Genomic DNA, 22,409 nt, shown 5'->3' on the forward strand with positions numbered 1-22,409 from the left:
TGTAATATCAACTGCTTAAAAATGTCTGGTGAATTGCATAAATCAGAACAAAGTCTCAAAGCCCTTTTGTCACCAGAATAGCTCCACATCTGCCCTGAGACATGAGCTCTAAACCTTGCTCGACCATTTACCTTAATTAACTTTAAGTGGCCTTAGAGGATGGCTGTTAAATATAGTCTCACGATATTTAAAATGAAAAATATTTCATCATTCTCAATTGAATAGATGAAAAAAATTTCAATGGTTGGATTTTCTTTTATTTATTACAATTTCTGTGTCTTTGAATATTACTTTGTGATGTGTTTATCACAATCACCCATATTTCCAATGGGATGTCCACTTTTTTCTTACTGATTTCGGTAAGTAATATTTCTTAATGTAACATATCTTTTAGTATTAGTAGTAAGAATTGTTAGAATTTATATGGAGCAAACATTCTTTCCAAGTTTGTAGTTTGCTTTATATTGCTTTTTATGATTTTTTTTTGACATGGAGAATTTTAAAAAATTTTATAGAAAAATATGTCAATCTTTTTCTCTTGATTTCTTTTTCTTCTTTTATTCTTAGAAAGTACTTCCTTACACAGGTTCAGATAAATCTTCACATATTTTTCTAGTTTTTTTATATTATCATTTACAAAATTTAACTCTTTAGTTTACTGAAAAATATTTTAGTTTATGATACCAGCTTTATTATTTTCCGAATAATTTACTGGTTGTTGTACCATCATATAGGGAATAACCTGCTCCTGGGCTCATCTTTATCACATATTAAGTTTTATATATATGTAAATATATAAATATAAATGGTATTATACATTATATGTTATCTAGTATTATATATTAATATTATAATTGCATATCATACATTTTATTTAATATATTTATATATTATATATAAATGTACATCATATAATATATAATACATATTAAGTATATGTAAATATATGAATATATCATATCTATTTTATGACATGTGTATCATGATATATTAATAAGAAATGTTACATATAATTCTGTGTCTAGATTTACTATTCTCTTTTAATGAACTCTCCATTTCTTTATCAGTTTTACATCATTTTAATGATTATAATTTATATTTTAATATCTATGGGTTCAAATCTATTTCATTATAATTTTTCTTTCTTTGTTCAAAGTTTCTGTAGTCATATTCATTTATTTTCCCAAATAAACTTTGAAATCACTTTTTGTAGTGTTTGTTTTTCTAGAGATGTTTGAGGCTAGCATGAATTTTACTCTATGTTTGGTTAGTCTGTTTATTTTCTATCTTTTGTATTCCGGCAGGATGCTTGTAAGAGTCATGTTTTATCCTTGATATTTGAACTTTTACCAGGAATGCATCAATGTAGGCTTCTGCATTAATTTGCTAGCATTTGGGAATGCTTTTGATAAGAAATACTAAGGCCTTTCTTCAACCTGTGAGAATGTTCTTTAAATATAACTTTAATCTTATTTTTTTCTGTTTGTTCTAATCTCTGTTTCAGGAGACTGTTAGATCTCCATCCTCAATTCTGCACATGTATCATCTCTTTTTTCATGGTTTTTAAATCTTTTTTGTTTTCTCTCTGCAAGAGGATTTCTCTAGTTTGTCCTGCACTTTGCATATCAATTTTCTCCGGGATTGTTTCTGTCATTTACTATGTCCAATGAGTATTTTAGTTATTATAATTTTAGTGCCCTTCTCATTTTTTCCTGTCTCATTTAGTGTACCTACTTGGTACTCATTTAATTTTTTTTTCCTTTTTAAGTGTACTACATATATGTTTTCCATATACAGGAGAATATATGTAACTTACGATAATTTTGCAGCATATGAGAAACCATCATCTACCTTAAAGCTACCATAATACTCACACTGTTGCATCTAGTTATGCGCTTTTTCCTTATCTCATTTTTGTGCTTTTCATTCCCTTGCTTTATATTTTAGTTTTATCCTAAGCAATATATTATTTATTTTTTTAGCTTTTAAAAAGTGGTATCACACTATATGTAATTTTCTGTGACTTACATTTCTTACTTAACATTATGCTTCCGGGAGTCATCCAGGTTGTTACACATAACACATACTTATAGTTTATTCATTTCAATGTTGTATACTTCATTGTTTGAACATACTACAATTTATCCATTCTTCTGCTGATGGATATCTGGGTTGTGTCCAGATTTTTGCCAGTATGAACAATATGGCTTTCAACATTCTCATTGCTGTTTCCCAAGGCACAGGTGAAGAAATCTGGAGAAGCACTACTGACTGGAAGCCAGTAGCAGTCTCGTCATTTGTGTATTTCTTAAAAATGCAAATTTACAGACTTTATCCTAGACCTCTTAAACCAGAATCTCCAGAGGTGGGACCTCCGAATTGCATGGCTCTCCATCTGATGCTGCTTCTCGGTAAAGTTAGGAATACACAGCTCTAGAGTAATACCTAAGAGTGGAATTACTGTGTCCTAACAGGGATACAATATTCAACTTTATAGGATAATGCTATTGCTTTTCAAAGGGATTCCAATTCTTCCAACTTATACTTCCTTCAAGCAGTGACTGTATACATTCCCTTTGATCCCTATCCTTGCCAATACCTGTTATTTTCACACTTCTTCATTTTCTCCAATCTAGTAGGCATACACTATCTAGTTCTTTTTGTATGTTAAGAAGTCCTTCCTCACGTCTAGTTCATAAAGATATTTTATATTTTCTTTTAAAACTTTTAATTTTTTTTTCAGTTAAGTCTTTAATCCATCTAGGATTGATCTGATGTATGGTATAAGTATCTAATCTCACATTTTTCCATATCTAATCTCATATTTTCCAAATAGTCAATTATACCAGCATCATTTATTAAGTAGTCTTTCTTGAGTGACCTGCAGTGCCCTCTGCATCATGTATCAAACTTCCATTTATTCATGGATTTGTTTCTGGGCTCTCTATTATGTCCCATTTTCTGTCCTGTATCAATACCACACTATTTTAATTCCCATTGTTTTATATGTGTCGAACTCTGGTAGAGTAGGTCCTCCTGTCTTATTCTTCAGAAATGGTTTTGCTAATCTTGGGCATTTATTCAGTCATAAACATTTCAGAATCAAGTATTTAAATGAAATCTACTGCTACTTTGGAATCTCATTGAATTTACAGATCAAATGAAGAGAATTTACATTTTTATGATATTGAGTCTTATTATAAATAAATATGAAAGGAACTGAAAAGTAAACCCTTTCCAGTCAGAAATCTTATCCTTTCCTCCCATCCTCCATCCCTCCCTGCCTCCCTCTTTTTTTCCCTTCCTTCCTTTAAAAGTTAAAGTTCATAAATCATGTAATATTTTTCTATGAAGAAAGTATCCCAGATCATTTATAATGAAAATACATCTTGAAAGAAGAAAGCAGAAATATTTTCAATTCAGGACTAAAAACAGAAAACATTTTTATTTTTAGAAATTTTCTATTCACCATTTAGTAGTAAGTGTAGCAATAAGGAGAATCCAGCGTTAAGCCCCAAATTTGCTCTGTTGGCAGAGTCACTGATTTTCCATTCCAAAGTGTTTTTAGAGTGCTTCTACAGTCCTTTTCTCCCTGCCTATCCTCTTGGTGTTGAATGCAAACTATTTGTGATGAATGTCTTCACTTCCACTTCCCAAAGTGTACATGAATGGACCAAAAGCCTTAATCTCCCCATCCCAACCCACCCACACCCAGAATTCAAGGATAGTGTGCCCCCGTAAAGCATGTGATCTAGGCAATAGCTGTATGTTTCTCGTATGCTGTAGCAAGTGTTTGCTTTTTGTTATTTAAAAATATCTGTTTACATTTAGGTCATATATATATATTAAGCACACATATATTTGTAATATAATTGTGCATATAGGCATGCAAACAATGGGTTGATAAACATAAAATTTAGAAAAATGGTTACTTTAATTGGGAATGAAATATAAGAGGACTTGCAGGTTTATAGGAGTTATCAGCAATCTTTTAGTTTTGGGGTTGGGTGGTGTATTATTTTCCTTTAAAAGTAACACATAGGCATAGATAATCTTTTGAATGTGTCAAATAATATGTTAAAAAGATAATAAAAAATAATTATGTCTGCATTTGTTTATCAGAGCTTCCTTTCTGAAGATATCATCGTTGACCTACCCACAAGCTGGCATCTGTTTTACCCAAAGAGAGACGGGTTTATGGTGACTGCTCTTAGTTTATCGCCCTTTCCTGCAGGGGAACAGAGGATTTAGGTTGGTAAGTCAATTGGTGGTAGATTAAAAACTGAAGTGAATGTGAAATTTTCACCTTTCCTTAGCTCCAGGCACCATTTTAAGATTCCTCTCTCACCTGTTCTTCAATCAGTTCTTTATTTATACCTCTTTTTTAAAACTCCACCCTCCCTCTCTCACTGTCCTTTCTTTTCCCTCTTGTAAACCAGCTCTTAGTTGACTGAAATTATATTTCCTGCCCTCCTCTCTCCCTACTTCTGTCCCTCCCTCCTTTCCTCCTCTTTCTCACTCTTTATTTTATTTTACTATGAATGTGTCACTTATATAATCATAAATAGAATTAAACAAATAAAATTATGTCTAGATATTTCTTAAAGAAATGAATAAAAAAGCAGGAAAAATTATCTTCATGCATAAAACAAAAAAAAAAAGAAAAAGGAATGCATGTACATCTCTAACAACAATAAAAAAGGACATTGTATGAAAGATGGAATATATTGAAGTTTTCAGACAATAAGAGTCATCAGGAAGGAAGGCAAACATAATGGCTTTTTATGTCAATAATAAAAAATACCCAAAGCAAGGAATACATTGCAATTTTCAAGGGACAAAGAGAGACACAGCCATACATTCTTTAAGTGTATCAGATGTGAGAAGAGGTTGAAGAAAAATAGTGTCCATTTATTAGCTGGAGAGAGAAAACTAATAACAGATGACACTAAAAAGACAGAGGTTTTAAATCTTTTCTTTTTCTTTAGTATTTGTCAAAAAGTCAATTGTTGTCTGAAAGCTAGACAATGCAGTATATGGAGTAAGCTGAACCAAAATAAATGGAAAAAGAGAAAGAAACTGACAGAGGGTTGCAGAATTTACTGGATTAATCGCTGAACCATGTGCTCCTTGAGGTCTAAGATTACTTACCCATTCCTACAGCCTGCGCCTAAGAGTGCCTGGCTTGCAGAAGGTGCTAGAATTTAGTTATGAAATGTGTACCATGTTTAAGGCTCTGTGCTAGGCATTAGAGATACAGTGGTGAATAAAACAAATACAGTTCCTGCTATGATGAAGTTTATAATTTAGCAGGAAAGATAGTCCGCAAGCCAATGAGTTAGGCAATTAATTAATTTTGATACTGCTAATGGTAATGGAGGAGTCTATGAAACTTAACAGAAGATGTGAACCAGTCTTAGGATAGGGGCAGTCAGGGAAGGACTCTCTCATGGAGTGACATTTAAGATTTGAGAAAAAGAGAGGAGAAGACAGGAAATGTCCTGGGCAAGAGAGTGAACTTATGCAAAGGCTCTGAGATGGGAGGGAGTTTGGAATGTTTGAGAATCTGAAAACAGACCAATTCAGCTTGGAGCTCAGTGAGTGAATACAAGATGAGGATGCTAGGTCCAGCTCATATAGACCTCAGGATTTTAGAAACTGTCTTTAAAAAAAAAATGAGAAACCACTGCTGAATTTTAAGAGAGAAAGTGACGTTATTCAATTTACATTTAGCAAGCTGACTTTCACAGCTGTGCAAAAAATGGATTGGAGAAAACCATTTAGGAGGTGAGCTTAGAAGAAAGATGATAATAGTTTGATTAAGGTGAGGAAATTAAACTAGAGAGAAGAACAGGGATTTGAGAGAGATTTAGGAGATAAAATTGATTGGACACAGTGATTGACTGGATACAGAGAATGGGCATTAAACAGGATTCGTAGCTTTTTAAATGCTCAAATCTTAATTCCAGAGGACGGGCTGGCTCCTGGAAGCACAGCAACAAGAACCATATTTCCCTACTGTCCTCAGCATCACCTCCTCCTAACCCAACCTCAGACCACAAAAGCTTAGTGAGATCAACTTCTGCCAGGGATAAGACAAGCACACACCTAAAAGAAAACAAAATCCAACAGAGTAATAGTAGTAACTAACAAATGTGCTTTGGTTAAGTCTTTCCTAATGTGTTCCTGAAATTTAGTTCTGAAGTTTCTTTTTGTCTTTATAAGTACATATGAATCCATTGTATATTTTTTAAATGTTTTGTCTTTATCCACTTATTTCACTCATGTCTCACATTTATTATTTCCACTAATCTAGAGCTGGGAGCCAACCTTTGGCCCACCTTCAGCTGCACTCCTCTTCATGGCGCAAGAAGCCCACACAGCCGAGGGCCCATGCCTCTTTGTAGATCATGTTCTGAGTCTCCATGATCCCAGAGTTCTCTGTTCAGGTAGTCCCTATCTTGTTGGCAAGACCTGCGTAGACTTCAACCCGGAGTCTGGCTTTCTGAGAGTGGACTGTAGCTCTGAAGTATGCAACACTGGGCTGGAGAAGTGGCAAGGGGCAGCTACTTACAGAGGTATGAGCGGGTCTTGGGCTTGCTGAGTAGGTTGTCTACACTGGGTGATTATGAGACCCTCGATGATACACTATAGAACTAGGGATGGGAAGATAGTGCTGGGCTGTGTCCGAGGCGCTAACAGAGCTGTACATACGTTCTTTCATTCTATAAGTATTTTCTGAGGACATATTAGAACCCTGGAAAGTTTTTTTTTATTATATCCAAAACTCAGTTTCTTCATAGGGGTTTGATGAGATAACCACAACTGGAAACATCTATCATAGTGCTTGATATATAAAAGTATTTAATAAATGTTGCTTATTCCTCTCTTTATTCCTTGAAAGATTGTTTTTAGCTTCATGAAAATAGTTATAGTATGTACGCAGTTATGCTCTAAGTTGCCCCCAAAATATAAACATAACTGGTAACTGCTGTGTGTGTGTGTGTGTGTGCATGTAAGGGCAAGGTTAAAAATGGCTGGAAGGAAGCTCCTTCAGATCAGGGCTTACCTTTGCATCTCCAATGCCTCTGAATAGGATTTTGGTACGTAACACAAGTCTTTGATTGAATGAATGATCAAATAAAGATTCACTTCCTGAAACCAATGGGAGGGTGCCAGGGCTGAATGGGAGTGAAACAATAACTTTGCAAGCTTCAAAGGTCATGGTTTTCCTGAGCGCCAATAGGCCTTACCACAGGTGCCTAAACTTGTTTAATCTCAGTATTTTCTGCTTCTGGGAAGTATACATGCACTGAAGTGTGACAGCAGAAAGACAAATATTTTTCCTTCATAGAGCCTCTTGTCTGACCTCTGAAGTTGCAAAAACCTGGTTAAGTCTAGTGGCGCAAATGCTACTCCAGTAGCCACTCTTTATCTATGCGTCTGACCTTGGAGAGCCAAGGAGAAATGAAATGGAAAATGATGGTGGATTCCTGCCCCAGATGTGGTGTTTGCCAGAGCTCAGTGGAGGGAGGAGCACACTGCTCTGGTTGCTTCCGCAGAGAGGGAGCTGCAGGGCAATTCCAGAAAGTTCCCAAGTGACTCTAGTATCCTTGGAAATACTAAAAGTTACACTTTCCCTCTGCTGCCCTCTCTAAGCAGAATGAGATCCTCTCCAATCCATTGTTTGACCACCTTACTTACAACCATCAAATGGCTTCCCAATGTTTACAGGCTAGAGATGGAGACCAGTGATTTTAACACAAATTGGGCCCTAACTGCCTCACCTTCATGCTTGAGAACTTTGATTTTTTTCCCCCTCCCACCATGGGGAGGGCCTTCCTGTTTCTGTAATTACCTCCCATTCCCAACCCACACACCCCTCCCTGACACATGCTTGCTCGCTCGCAAACACACACACACACTTTGTTAACTCTTAAATCAGATGTTAGCATTAGGGTCCCTTTCCCAGGGAAGGCTTCCTGGACCACCCCCATCCCCTGCCTGAGCTAAATCACACCTCTGTGTTAACATGTTCTCAGAGAACTATTTCTTTCTCTTAGGACACTTGATTCAGTTTGCATTTGCACCTTTATTTTCTGATTCATATGTCCCTTCCCTTCTAGATCATGAATTCCATGATGATGGGACTGTATTTTTTCATAGCTGTATTTCCAGAGCCTAACAAAGCACCTGTTTTTCCTTTGGCCTGGCCCCCTGCCCCTTGTTCTCTCACCCAGTCTTATCTATAGCTAGACTTCAGGTAATCTACTTAAAACAAAATTACAAAAGGTTTATACACTAAGCCCCATCTATCCCAGACCTCAGTAAGGGTGGAGGGAGCACTGGCTTAACTGGGGGTCTATGAAGCAGCCAGTGGCAGCAGCAAGAAACTTCTAGCCCAATATAATGGGGATGATGCCCAGAGAACTGAGTGGAATCCCAGCCCAGGAAGCCTCCAACCTAGAAATGCAGGCCAAAGGATCATCGCACGAAGCACACCAGAAACACTGGGGTATGAAGTCAGAATTCCAGGTGTACTGCAAATGAAAGCAATCACAAGCTTGCACAAAGAATCTATAAAAGCTTGCCTTCATCTGTTCACTGGGACAAAGAGGTGATGTTGGGATTCAAATGACAGGGCCAGAACTGATAAATTTGTTGTAAAAAAAAATGCCAAATTATCTGATTTTGAGAGTTACTTTTTTGGAAAAAAATGCATTTGAAAAATTATTGTTTCAACAACTTGTATAGTTAGATCATGAAGGTCTAGCATGCCAATGAAATGTTTCCCAGTGTTTAGCATCAAGGATGAATTGCTAAATGGTGCAGTCACTGTGGAAAAGTTAGGCAGTTCCTCAAAAAGTTCAACAGAGAAGTGCCATATGACTCAGGAATTCCACTCCTGGAATTCTATCCTAAAGAAATGAAAACAGGGACTCAAACAACATTACAACATTATGCACAATAGCCAAAAGGTGGAAACTACCCAAGTGCCCATCAACAGGTGAACGAATAAACAAAATGTGGTCCATATATACAATGAAATATTATTCGGCCATTAAAAGAATGAAGATACATGCTAGAACATGGAGGAACCTTAAAAACATTATGACCAGTGAAATAAGCCAGACATAAAAGGGAAAATATCGTATGATTTTACTTCACACAAAATATTTAGAATAAGTAAATTCATAAAGATTGAAAGTAGAATGGAGGGTACCAGAGGTTGGGGGACAGTTATTGCTTAATGGGTACAGAGTTTCTACTGGAAGTGATGAAAAATTTTGGAAAAAGGTAGTGAAGATGGTTGCACAACATTACGAATGTACATAATGGCACTGACTTGTACACTTAAAATGGCTAAATTAGCGAATTTTAAATTACATATGTTTTAGCACAATAAAAAATGAATCACTAGAAATAACCTTTCTTGAGAATAACTTGGCAATATGCACCAAAAACCTTAAATTGCTGCATACTTTTTAACCCAACGATTCCAATTTATAATTTATTCCAAAGACACAGGCATAGATACATGCAAAGATTTATCTCTAAGGTGGTGGTAATGGTCATTGCTGGTTTTGTTTCCCAATATAAATTCCTCCTTCTTCCGATTACAGTATCCGGATTTTCTTTTGGGAAATAATTCAGCCATGATTGCTTTCTGTTTTTCAAGGTTCCTTGAGCTCCCACGAGAAGAGGGAGTGATCCTGTTAGGCCAATTGGGCTTTCTTTCTGGAGAAACTGGAAAATGAACAGTGTGGCCGAGCCCACTGAGAGCGGCTGGAGTGGATTTATCTTGTGGAGTAGCACCTTAAAAAGACGGACTCTACAGGTGCTGCCACCTGGATTCCATGTTGCCCTGGGTCCTGGCCTTTCGAAGCTGGGTGCTTCAGCTTTAGACTACCCCATTTCTTCTCCGAGTAACTTCCTCAGATTCCTTCTCCCTCTCTTTTTTTTTTTCTTATGACCAAAGAATTTTAATTGGTTTGACAGTCATCACGGCATTATTTTTAGTGGGAAAAAAACCCTGAAAACAACTAATGTTCATTAAACATGTTAATGAATAAACAAATTATGGTAGATCCAACAATGGAGATTTTGCAGTCACTAAAAATTATATTTGAGAATATTTAATGATGTCGGAAGATGTTTGCTATAGTGTATAGAAAAAGAGCAGCCTCTAAAATAGAGTGATCTCATTTTTCAGGGGAAATAAGTGTCTCTCTGTGCAGTTAAACTTGAAGGACATACACGTAAATGAAAACAGTCTATGATTAAAAAGTGGTTCTCTTTGAGTAATACTGCTCTCCTCCTAGTTCCCTGAAAGGCCCATTCTCCCACACCCCTGGGCCTTGGGAAATGCTGTTCTCTTTGTCTGGAGTACTTCTTCCACCATGATCGGCTGGTTGACTCTCAGTTTGGGTTTCTGCTTAAGTGACACTTCATCTAGGAAGCCTCCTGAAGTCCCAAGTCCAGGCTAGGGTTTCTCTCGTATGTGGATCCTGCAGTTCTTCCCTCAGAGTGTTTTTCACAAATATTGCCTATTACTTGTACGTATTCTCCACTAGACTCTTCAGTGGGATCAGGGTCCACATTTGTTCATAACAATGTCAATGGGCATTTTTTGAGTGCTTAATGTGTGCTCACATGTATATCCCACTGAATTCATGAAACAATCCTATGAGGAAGAACTATTATTTTCCCTTTTTGCAGGTGAGAATACTGAGGCTTAGAGATATAAAGCAATGTTTCTAAGTGATAGAGTTGTAGCTCCAGCACCTAGCACAGTGCCTAGGTACATAGTAGCTGCTTAATAAATATTCTTTGAATTAATAAATGAATATACTAAAATTATGTAGATCAATCTCATTATTTTAGTTCTCTGAATCTATGATTTAAAAGTGTTTTTAGAATTAAAAGTGCCGGCCTGATCAAATGGGTAACATTTCAATATGCAGCCAAGGGTGGGGGTGGGGGCATCTTATCTCACTGATTAATGAATTCACTGTGAAGCTCCTGTAAAAATTCAGAGCCACTGCTGCCTAGAGATAAAAATCAGCCCTGTCCTCTCTCCTCCTCTGAATGCTTTCGTGAGAATTAATGTAAGAGGCCACACTTCACTGGCTGAATTAGGCACAGGGAAAGGCAAGAGGTAAATGTGCTTCTGCCTGCCTGAACTGCCCCCGAGATTCCCTGTCCCCCTCTTTGCTGCACTTTGAAGAACGGAGCAAAGCCTGAGCTGCTGCTGTGACCACACTGTTAGGCCTGGAATATGAACTAAGTTGAGACAAATGTAATAATCAATTGAGCACTGCAGTGAAAAGAAAAGGAGCAGGCTGCCAAAATCTCAATTTTAAGTTGGGATTCAGCAAACAGAAATTTAAGCGAGAAGAAGAAATCCACTGGATTCTCCCCAATTCTCTGAGAGATTCTGTGAAATAATAGCCTACTCTCAGTTTCCACCTTCAGTTCCTGCTACTATTTGGTCTTTGACCCTAGCTCCTGACATAGAGCTCCTAAATCCCTTGCAATTTCCTGGGTGACAGGAGCATCTTTTGTTCTAATGCAGCTACTCTTGTTGGGCTTCTGGATGTGGCCTGGTCACTGGAAAGACCAAGCATGGTTAGAAGCTTGGAACTTTCAGCTCCTGCTCTCACCCCCCCCCCCGCCCCCTCCATTATTTGGAGAGCGGAGAGGGGCTGGATATTCAGTTAATAATTGATCATGGCTACATGATGTAGCCTCCACAAAAATCACAAAGTATAGGGTTCGGAGAACCTCTGAGTTAGTGAACACACCCATGTGCCAGGAAGGAGGGCAGAACACCCAAGTCCACCGGGACAGAAGTGCCTTCTCTCAGGACTCATCTGGCTCTCGCCTTATGACTCTCTTCATATGGCTGTACATCTGAATCTTTCATCATATCCTTTATTACATAATAAACCTGTAGACTGAAGTTAAGTGCTTCCCTCAGTTCTGTGAGCTGTTCTAGCAAATTATTAACCCAAGGAGTCATGGGACTCCTGATTTACAGCAGTTTGTTGGTCAGAAGTATCAGGGACAATCTAAGACTTGTGACTGGCGTTTGAAGTGGGGGCAGTCTTTTGCGACTGAGCCCTGAAGTTGTGGGATCTGATGCTAACTCCAGATAGATAGTGTCAGAACCAAATTGTCTCCAGATGTTGCCAAATCTTCCCTGGGAGTCAAAATCACCTCTCCTCGTATGGTAAACCACTGACCTGGAATTTGGCAAGTGGAAAAATTGGTGCATCATTCTTCCACACTTCATAGGGTGTCTCATAAATATACATGCGGACACAGTCATACTTCTTGTTTATTTACGTGATGTGGAAGTCAATAGTAGCCCATTAACCTAATATTTTGTGTTCGATGGTGATATGTAAGAATGTCTAATATCTTGTTAATGATCATTTAAGAATTTTCCTTCCAGTCACCCCAGTTGACTGACATTTCCGAGCATGGAAAACTTCTATTATTATCTTTGCCTTTGCAACAGAGCTGTCTCCTGGGGCTGCTCTGGATTTCTGGACACTTGTACATGCTCCTAGCAAAGAAAGAAAAGCACGAGCTTTGGAATCAAGCACCTGGATTGGAATTCCAATTACAACTCATTTATCTGTGTTCATTGCATGTTGGTCAACCACTTTAAGTCATGAGTTCCTCAGCCATCAAAATCTTCCTTGCTCAATCATGGTAAGACCTGGTAAAATGCCTGGCCCAGCCAATCCTGGCAGCTAGAAGCAATCGCTGGTCACAAATGTTTTATTCCTTTGGTGCTTGATCATTACCCAGGAAGTATGAGAAAGGGAAAGTTTCCCTCCCAGTGTCCAGTGCCCTAGAGCCTTCAGCTCTTCCAAAACACAGTGAGGTCAGGTGGCAAAGTCAAGCTGCAATAATTAGGGTCAGAAGAACTGGAAGCTTGGTATTATCTAGCCCTATCGCCTAATAGTTGTGTGACCCTTGAATAAGTGACTTAATGCTCTAAGATGTAGCTTTCCCCTGGAGTAGGTCAGAGGCAACTTGCGAGGCAGTAAGTGAAGACTGGGCTTGAGTGGGTAGAGCTTTGCCAGGGAGGGTCCTCACAGGACAACAGAGCTGCTGGCACAGAGGTTTTGTCTCACTCAGGAGACCTCTTCAATGCTATTGTACAAACTTGGGTGATAATAACTAAAGGCAGACTTGGGTTCTAGTTAAACTTCACTACTTCCTGGGTGAAACTACCATCTCAGGCAAGTTACTTTCCCTCTAAGCCTCAGGACGATCATCGATAAAATAGGATAATACTCGCGCCTACCTCATGAAATTGTCATGAAGGTTAATAAGATAATAAAGGAAAGGGATCAGCCAGTGCCCAGTGAGTAGTAGACACACTGAGAAATATTAGTGATTTTACTACTGATAAACATCTTCTATAAATGCCTGTGCTTATATGTAATGTATTCAAATACATTCAAAAAGGATGAATGATGAGGAAAGCAAGATCTAAGGCAGATAAGGCAGAGCTCAAACAACTAATAGAAAAGAACAAGCAGAGGATAAAGCATATGTGGGAGAAAAATGCAGGAACAAGAGAGAAAGAAAAAGTAGGCAAAAAAAACCGTAAGTTAAACGTGAATAGTGGTACTTGTATGTAAAAGCTGGGGGCAGTTACCTGTGTGCAACAAAGTCTTAGAGAATCAGGCCAGGGACAGGGAAAAAGAAGGTCCTGCCTTCATTGGAAATACATGAATAGCTAGTAGAGATCTTTTTGTCTAGATATCATCATCATCGTTGTCATCATCATCATCAGTCATCATTTGCTGAGCACCAGTGATGCACTGGACAAACAGAAATAACTGACACAGTCTCAGACTTTGAAGAGCTCGTAGTTTAGTTGGACGAAAGTCAGCACGGCCTCTGAGTAGAGTTTCTGTGCTAACTCTGAGGCCCCACCTCTCCTTTAATGGACTCATCCTTTGGGTGTCATCAGGCAGAGAAGTGCAAGCCCCTACAGGTTTCTGCGAATCCTTCTCCTCCCCAAACTTTCCCTCTTTTACCACCAAAGATTTTCTATACCAAAAGTGTTTGTACAAGTTGTGCAAGTTAAGTGCATGTGAGGTGCTTAGAGAAGAGGCTTTATAATAATGCATTTCTGGGCAGGCTACAGAAGTCGAACTAGTGGAGAGATCTGGAAGTGCATTTAGAGAGAAATGGATTCATTCCTTTAATGAGGGTGGCATAATGCTGGCACCTTTATGACTGCAAAGAGTAGAACTGAGTCTGTGAAGTCAGCCGCAGACTTAATGAGAGCTTGAACAGGCCAACAGCAGAGTCAACCAGTCCCAGAGGAGACACTTTCTTGACAGTACTTCTGATGAGCTTGGAGGACTCAGAACACAAAAGTGAAGGTGGTCTCCACCCAGACAGCTCCAGGGAAGGCTGTGGAACACTGTATTGCCCACAAGCTATTTTGCAGCTGCTTCAATTAAAGAATTAAACTCTATTTGAGTAGCGGCAACATCCGTGAGAGCCAAATTGGATTTCTCCTTGGAAAACAAGCTACAGACCACATCTTTATTGTGCAGACACTCATTAACAAATATGTTAAAAAAAAAAAAAAAAAAGTACCAGTCGGAGAAAGATGTTTTCCTGCTTTGGAGGCTTTTTAAAAAGCATTTAATTCAATTGGGCATGCATGGCTGAACCTGAAATGGCTACAATGTGTAACTGGTGGGAAAGCATGACCAAAGTAGTTTTGTCTATCAACCCGCCCTCTGCAGGACAAATACACCCAGAACTCAGCTGGGATCAGTAGAAGGGGCTAGCTCCCTGTAGCTGTCATGAACACTGGAAATGGGTTTTCTATGCGTGAGGCACTTCTAAGTTCAGGATCTTTCCTGAGGAAAAGAAATGCAGGCTGCAGATAACTAGGTTCGTCTCATCATCTCTCTCCTTGCTCCTAAGCAAGACTTAAATTACTGGGCAGGCCACAACTTACAGACCCTAGGACCATCTACAAAGAAACTTTAATAACTTTAATAATTTTCAGGAAATAGTCCCCTAAAACCTCATATTTTACTTTTTAAAGTGTAGAATATGGAATATGCTGTCTGTGCTTTTATGGGGTCCATTAAGGTTGTCTGGACTCCAGACCCCGTTCTACAAGGCCCATACTCAAGTGGATCCAGGCCTCCCAGTAAAGTGGTTTCAATATGCAAGGTAAGATGCACCCTTTACAAAAAAATTATATATATATAAAATGGGTTTTAGGATATTTTCTTTGATATCAGATGTTATGTGATTTTTAAAGAATAGTTAACTTTGCAATCACCAAAGTGAATATACTGTATCCCAAAGCCAGGGCATGTGTGTAGAAATATGAATAAGATACAGTCAAACTGGGAAGTGACAGAGAATCTTTGATTCCCTCTGTATGCTACAAAGGACGATGGTAGGTACTTTGCTATTTTTGAAAAAGCAGAGAATGGTATGAGGCATGTGAGACACTTCTAGGATGTGAGAAAATAGGTCTTCTGGAACAAAGCCCATTTCTATCAGAGACTCTTGAGAGGAGAAGACAAGCAGTAGACAGAAAAGGCAGATCTGTGTGTGTCCTGTGCCTTTAGTATAGATCTCATTACGGTGACCATTTTTGTTGACACCATGTGGAAGAGGATTGACCATTAACCGGCAAACTCACACTGCCAAACTGATGACAGAAATTACAGTAAAAACTGAATTACCCAAAGTGTCCGTCCATACAGTAGGATTTTTCTGGATCGCGGCTCAATTTTTCCTATATAGATGCAATTCTATGAGCAGGGACAACACGCAGTTCTCTTGGGTGAGCATGGCATGAAAACACTGGAAAAGGTTTGTGTTTTCAGCCATGACTTTGTCCTTACAATTCATCAATAATAGCGGGTTAGTGACAGGAACACTTTGAAGCAGGTACTTTGCCAATAAATATTATTATTCTTAAGAAGTGCAAATGGGTAGTCACAGTACCAACTCAGAAATACCTTGGATACTTTCACACACAACTTGCACATATTGGTAATCAATCATGACACACCTAAAGAGCTTCATTTATGGGTTTTACAGACTTTGCAAAGAAATATTAGTTGATGGAGAAGCTAGAAAGAACAGCAATTTTGGCACGGAAACTCAGTATGAAATAGAATATGGACTCTTTGAAATGTACAAAATTTTCAAAGTTCAAAGGAAAATCCAATTCCAGAAAATTGCCAGCTGGAAAATAGCTATTGAACTGTGAATAGAGACATTATTAAAATCTCATTACATAATTTGATAATTATGACATTTGCAAAAACTCATGGACATTAAGTCTTGAGCTACACAAAGTCAAATTCTCCACACAAAATAAACTGGATAGAAAATTGTATCCTCATTTTGCTCTGATCACCATTCCTTAGTTTTAAGTGACAGTGGTTGTTTTAAAAGTATAAGTGGGACTCTGAAAATGCATAAAAAATTTCCTATATGATTAGAAATTAAAATCTGTTGTATAGGGTCACTACCTGGCCCCTACTACCTCAATGAAGTTCCTTATCGACCAGAATGAAAAGTTGGCAGACCTCCTTTCTGTCTTTTTTATCCCCTTAGCCAAAGATATAAACAAAATTTTCAGATATTCTTGACAGGAACTGGGCCAGAAAGTCTGACAGGTTAGGGGCCTTTCATAATATAATAAGGGATTTCTTTTGGCAGAGTCAAGGCTCTGTTCCACCTGCTTTCTCCCAACTACCCAATCCTATAACCCTTTTTCAGTGCCAGGGTCGGCTTCATGACCATGCAATCTGTGCAAGTGCACAGGACCCCACAGTCAGAATGAGACTATGCTGGATCCCTGGACTTGGCTTAATGCTCTTCTGTTGTCATCTTGAAATTCTTAATAATTTTGTTTTCGAACTTCTGTAAATGAAGTCTAAAGAGACAATGGAGCCTGCACTGAGCAGAGGATATATGCACACTATACATGCGTGCAGTTCTTTGTTATCCAGTTAACATACAGTGTTTGCAGTGCCCCATGAACACAGAATTCTGGTGGATCCATAATGCGCGGGAGTTAAATGAGACTCAAAGTGAGTGCAAGGTGAGTGTGTGTAAGTGGGGAGTGGGGAGGTTGACAGCCTTGAGAGGCCGCACTTTCAGTTCACACCAGAACTTGTTTTGAACACAGGAAGAAGGCAATAAATAGCATTCTAAGAAATATAAAAGAACCTTATCATGTCCTTTCTTGCCCATATTACTTCCCTGTATTAGCCAACTACTTTTGCTGAAGACGATAACAGAAGGAAAGGGAAAGATAGGGCAATCCATAGTTCCTTTTTCTTTTAGACCTTCCTTACTTATCAATAACACAATAACCGGAGAGTTTTTGATAGAATGTATGTATATTAAGAAATGAAATAAAAAATAGTTGAGTTAGTTTTGTGCAATGTTTCCATTGTTCTGGTAAGAACAAAATTCATATGTATATACAAGCTATGAAATACAAATTGTATAATTTTGGTCATTGGCATACAACTTAAATACTCATATTAGCATTTAAGTCTCATACACAATATAAAGATGGATGACAAAATTCATGCTCATTATTTAAACTTTTAATTTTTCTTTACTTACGACAACATTGAATAGCAAATAAAAAATACCATAAGTCAGAAGAGAGACTAGCAGAAAGGAAAAAGCTTTACAGTTTGATACCTTTAATGCCACTTTTTTAAAGTTGAAGTCTCATATTTTCATTTTGTATGCAGTCCTGCAAATTATGTAGGTGGCATGATCAGCCCTCACTTAATGACTTTTCAGCATTGCAATAGCCATTTTTCTTCCATATTTCATAAGCATATACTATGAAATAGGGTAGGAATCCAAAAAACACAAGAGAGACTGGCTGGGAAGACAGACCTAAGGGAGACCCAAAGGGGCTTTTTGACTATAAAAAGAAAAGCTGTAGTAGGAGGAAGAAAGATGGCAGCTGCTAATTAAGGGAAATGGATCTTCCTCTGGTGAAAATTGAGTTCGATGGATAAGACCCATAAGTTCAGAGAGAGCAAAGCAGGCCAGTGGCTGCTGTAGTGACTTACATCTACCTATGTGGCCTCTGGAGCTCAGAAAGGCAGGAAATAAAACATGGATGAGTTGGGCTGGCGAGTATGACTCAGAAGGGCGAGACTGGTAGAAAGATTCTTTAATATTTTACCTCCATAAAAGAATTTAGGAGTTTGGCTGCATGCAGAAAGTTGTGTTGGGAGCTTTTAACACTCACTGTGAATGTTTCAACTTAAAATTTTTGATGTAACTCTCTAGTAAGAGTACTTATACTGTAGGTTAGATGCCCTCAGGAGTGCAAAGCAAAATTTATGAAGAGTTGTCTAAGAGTGCATTGTCTAAGATGTAATTTTCCAAGATTACATACCCTTAGTCACCGCATAGAAAAGGGATATGATTGCCATCATACCTCAGGCAAAAAGTCCACAGTCTCGGAAGCTAGAGTTTCTGTTATTTCTAGTCTTCTAGTATGGTTAGATGTGGAAAACAGTTATCAGTGCTACTTAGGGACCTGGGGGTGGGATGGGGGACAGTTATAGGTGAAGACTGGGTGCAACAAGAGAAATATCAGCTCTATGAGTACAACGATTAGAAGTAAGGTCAGATAAAATATTTGTCTTTTACTGTGAGTTGGTGTTTGTATGTGTGATAGAGAAAATTATTGACAATTCTTATAAGGAAAACTACAGCTTTGGTGTGGCTGTGAAATAGAAATGTGCATAAGTCATTTACACAAATGTCATTTCTCTTGCAGCATAATAACAATCACATGTGTCAGATGTATCAGATCAACTCTGATGTTTATTTTGATTACAACACTAACTCCAACATTAAATTAAACTCTATAGTATAAAGTTTAGCACTAGTCATGGGGAACCAGTCTTATTCCAAAATCACATTTCTTTGGTTCAAATTTCAGTGCCTGTGCTCATGCAGCATGGCCATCTGCTCATGGCTTCAAAAATAAATACGGAGAACATTGTTTCTAAAGGACCTGGAGGCTGAAATACAGAACATGGTCATCATTAAGTTTACAGATGACACTAATGGAAAGAAGGGTGGGTTAGGAATTTCAAATGAGAATAAATGCCGGGTAGAGGCCTGGAGAGAAAATCTTAACTATAAACGTGAATGATGGCGAAGGACTGCCTTTCTGTGGTTATGGCTAGATTAGGATCGGGCTTATTGGGATGGGGGAGATGAAGTTGGTAGAAATTTCTGGGGTCTAGCACTCTGGAAGAGGACCCAGTGTCCAACTGTGCTAATATCAATTCAAGTCCCTTGCAAAGATTTTCAGGCAGTCCACTCTTTTTTGGGGAGGTGTGGAAACATGTTTTCAGGAGAGCTCAGACCCACTTGGGAATTCATACAGTGTTGTGATTTAGGATAATACTATTATAGAGTTTGCATAAATGGAGGTAGAATGTAAAAAATGATTCTTGCTTTATACTTACTCCCTCCCATCCAATCCACCCAGATGTCCTCTTATTTCTACCTCCCAGTATATCTCTCATCTGTCCTCTCTGCTCTCTTCAGTGCCATTGCCTTAGACTGAATTATCAGTTTCTCATCTGGTCTGCAACAGCTTTCTTTCTAGGCTCCCTGCCTCCACTTTTTACAATCCATTTTCCACAGAGCAGTTAAAGTCATCATTCTAAAACTTAAGTCAGATCATATCAGTTCCTTGTTAAGTATCTTTACTAGCTGCTCATCGTTCTTAGACTAAAATCCAAACTCTTTATGGTGATGCTCACACTCTGCATGATCTGGCTCCTGATTAGCAATCCAACCTCATTTCATACCACTCTTCTCCGACCTCACTACACCTAGCTTTCTTCTCTGTTCTAAGACTCTTACGGATCCTCTCCCTTCTAAGATCCCTGCACAAAAGTGCTTCGCCCAGCTCTTCTTGAGGCCATCTCATTCTCAGACCTTTCAGGTCTCCTTCACCATATTTCTCCAAACTTTTAATGCATTTCATACAATCTATAGTAATTATCTTATTTATCAGGTCATTTATTATTTGTCTCTCCCCTAGATAGACTCTGAGCTTCTTGAGAGCAAGAGGCCATGTCTGTTTCCTGACAGCCACATTCCCAGAATCTAGCACAGTGTTAGTACAAGGCTGGTGCTCAGTACGTATGTACCGAATAACTAAACTTGTCTCCTGGCACAGGCCACTGTGGTGCCCAGCATTTTTTAAACTAGATCTGAATCCTATGATCATTCCCAGGGGAGGTATCTGCAACCACAGAGCTGATGAATGTGCCTGGACAGTAAAATTAACCGTATCTGCCAGCTCCCAAGTTGCTATCTGAAGCCCCTCAGGGGTGGGACAGGTGAGTTTTGTCCATGCTTAGGTGATCTCTGACCCTCTGAATTTTCTATTACAGCATGGTAGTTTTGGCAAAACCACTTTTTTTTTTCTTTTGTGTACTTTCCACCTACATTTTCTATGCCTTGGAGAATGCCTCTAAATTTAGTATCACCTACATTCTCATTAAGGTGGCTTTAACATCTGCCTTCTAATAGATCAACAATGATGAAGAGCGAGACAATTAAACGGTTCCTCATCTCTGACAGCCTCACAGCAGGCATTCCTCTGTTCAGCCCAGAGCCACTCATCACTCTCCTGTGTTTGTCTTCCCCTAGCCAGCTTTAGTTCATTTGACTGGCTTCAATTCAACACACAAGTTGTGAAAGCTGAGCTTATGAGATACAATTCTAGATACATTCTCTGAGTCATGTCATTTTATCAAAAAGGCATGTGATGCAAGGTTTAGAGGGCATTTCCAGAGGCAGAGCTGGAAGTTTTTTTAAAAAGTCCGAGAGCAAGAGGATGAACGGTACTTTGATCGACACTCATCCCCCAGGCCACATGGTGCTTCCATCAGTGGAGCCAAGTGTGTGCAGATCAAATCGTGAGAGCCAGTGGAGGACAGACACCCAATTAGTTATAATAACCTTTGACTGGTAAGCGGAAGGAGAAAACTATGGAAACGTGGACGCCCAGGAGGAATTTTGGGACCAAACCATTCTGAGTTTCCCATCTGATGTGTCAGCCGGAAGTGCAGTCCCTCTGAGCGATGTGCTGTGTATTCATTAGAACTTAAGGAGCCAAGAGATTGGGAAGCAACGGCCCCAAATGAGCTTTACAGTTACTGCAAATGAAAAAGGAAGGCCATATATTTTTAAGAGAAAAAGCCATATAAATCTGGCAGCTCTACCCTACTCATAGCAAATCCCAATCATCTCTAGCCAAACCACTCTATTTTTCTGACAGACGTGCACAGTGGGAAGACATTGTGAAAAATCAGTGGTAACCACAGACCACTTATGGTACACTCTGGTCTCAGTTATGATGTCTTTGGGTCCATTCAGGACAAGGTAGGTCACCTTCCGTTTAACACACACACACACACACACACACACACACACATCAAAGCCTTACTCAACCAACACACATGCAGCAACAACCTTATATACACAAGATGAATTATGCAAGTAAATGCTTTGTTTTTCTCCTTAAATTGCATTAAATTTTTGTCTGTTTAAAAACTTCTGAGTTATTGGTTGGTCTTAATAATACTATTATCCAGCTAGTGCTTTTGTTTTTGTCATGTTAAAGAGACTAATAGGGGTTAAAAGTGTTCTTAAAATTTTTCAGCTAAATCAGCAATATATTGATAGTGGTATCTATTGACATTTAGTATGCACATACCCTTGACTCGGTCGTTTTATTTTTTGGTATTTTTACTACAGACTTCCAATAATACACAAAGACATCCATAACCACTCGTCTTCTCCATTTTTGTACCCAAACAGCGGAATGTAGCTGGAGAAAAGCACAGCATCAGGCAGACAGGTTTCACTTCAAATATGATCCCATATCTCAGATGTGTTCTTTGTGCTACCAGTGATCCAAGGGTGTGCCTCTATCTTATTTGTCAAACTTGCTTTTCTATTCTCTGAAATGACTTTCATGAATTTCCTTTCTGCTCACATCCTCTTCTCTACTCACTTCCCTTCCTCTCAACCAATGACCTTGCCCTATGCTTTAAACAGTACAGAAAACCATGATTTGGGAGCTCCTTTTCTTCTCATCGACCAACCTATGCATGGTTGTCTCTGTGCCCTATTCTTCTTGTATAAGTTGGAAATGCTGCATCACCTAAAGGAGGTTAGTCTCTGTTATCTCTCATCCTGTTTCTCTCCTGCATTGTCAATCCTTCTTCTCTCACCTGGGTTTAAATATACTGACAAATTTATATCTTCAGTCCAAACATCTCCTCTGAGCTCCAGACTTGTGATTAATCTCCATACTT

At 38.6% G+C, this 22,409-nt stretch overlaps 1 protein-coding gene across 9 annotated transcripts in view; it reads right to left on the bottom strand.

Annotated features, from left to right (window-relative positions):
* The window catches only part of HPSE2 (heparanase 2 (inactive)), a 577,707-nt gene that overhangs the window by 31,856 nt on the left and 523,442 nt on the right, over window positions 1–22,409 (bottom strand). The gene's annotated exons all lie outside the window — the stretch shown is intronic.

Source organism: Rousettus aegyptiacus, unplaced genomic scaffold, assembly GCF_014176215.1.
Source record: "Rousettus aegyptiacus isolate mRouAeg1 unplaced genomic scaffold, mRouAeg1.p scaffold_m13_p_6, whole genome shotgun sequence".
Lineage (NCBI taxonomy): Eukaryota > Metazoa > Chordata > Mammalia > Chiroptera > Pteropodidae > Rousettus > Rousettus aegyptiacus.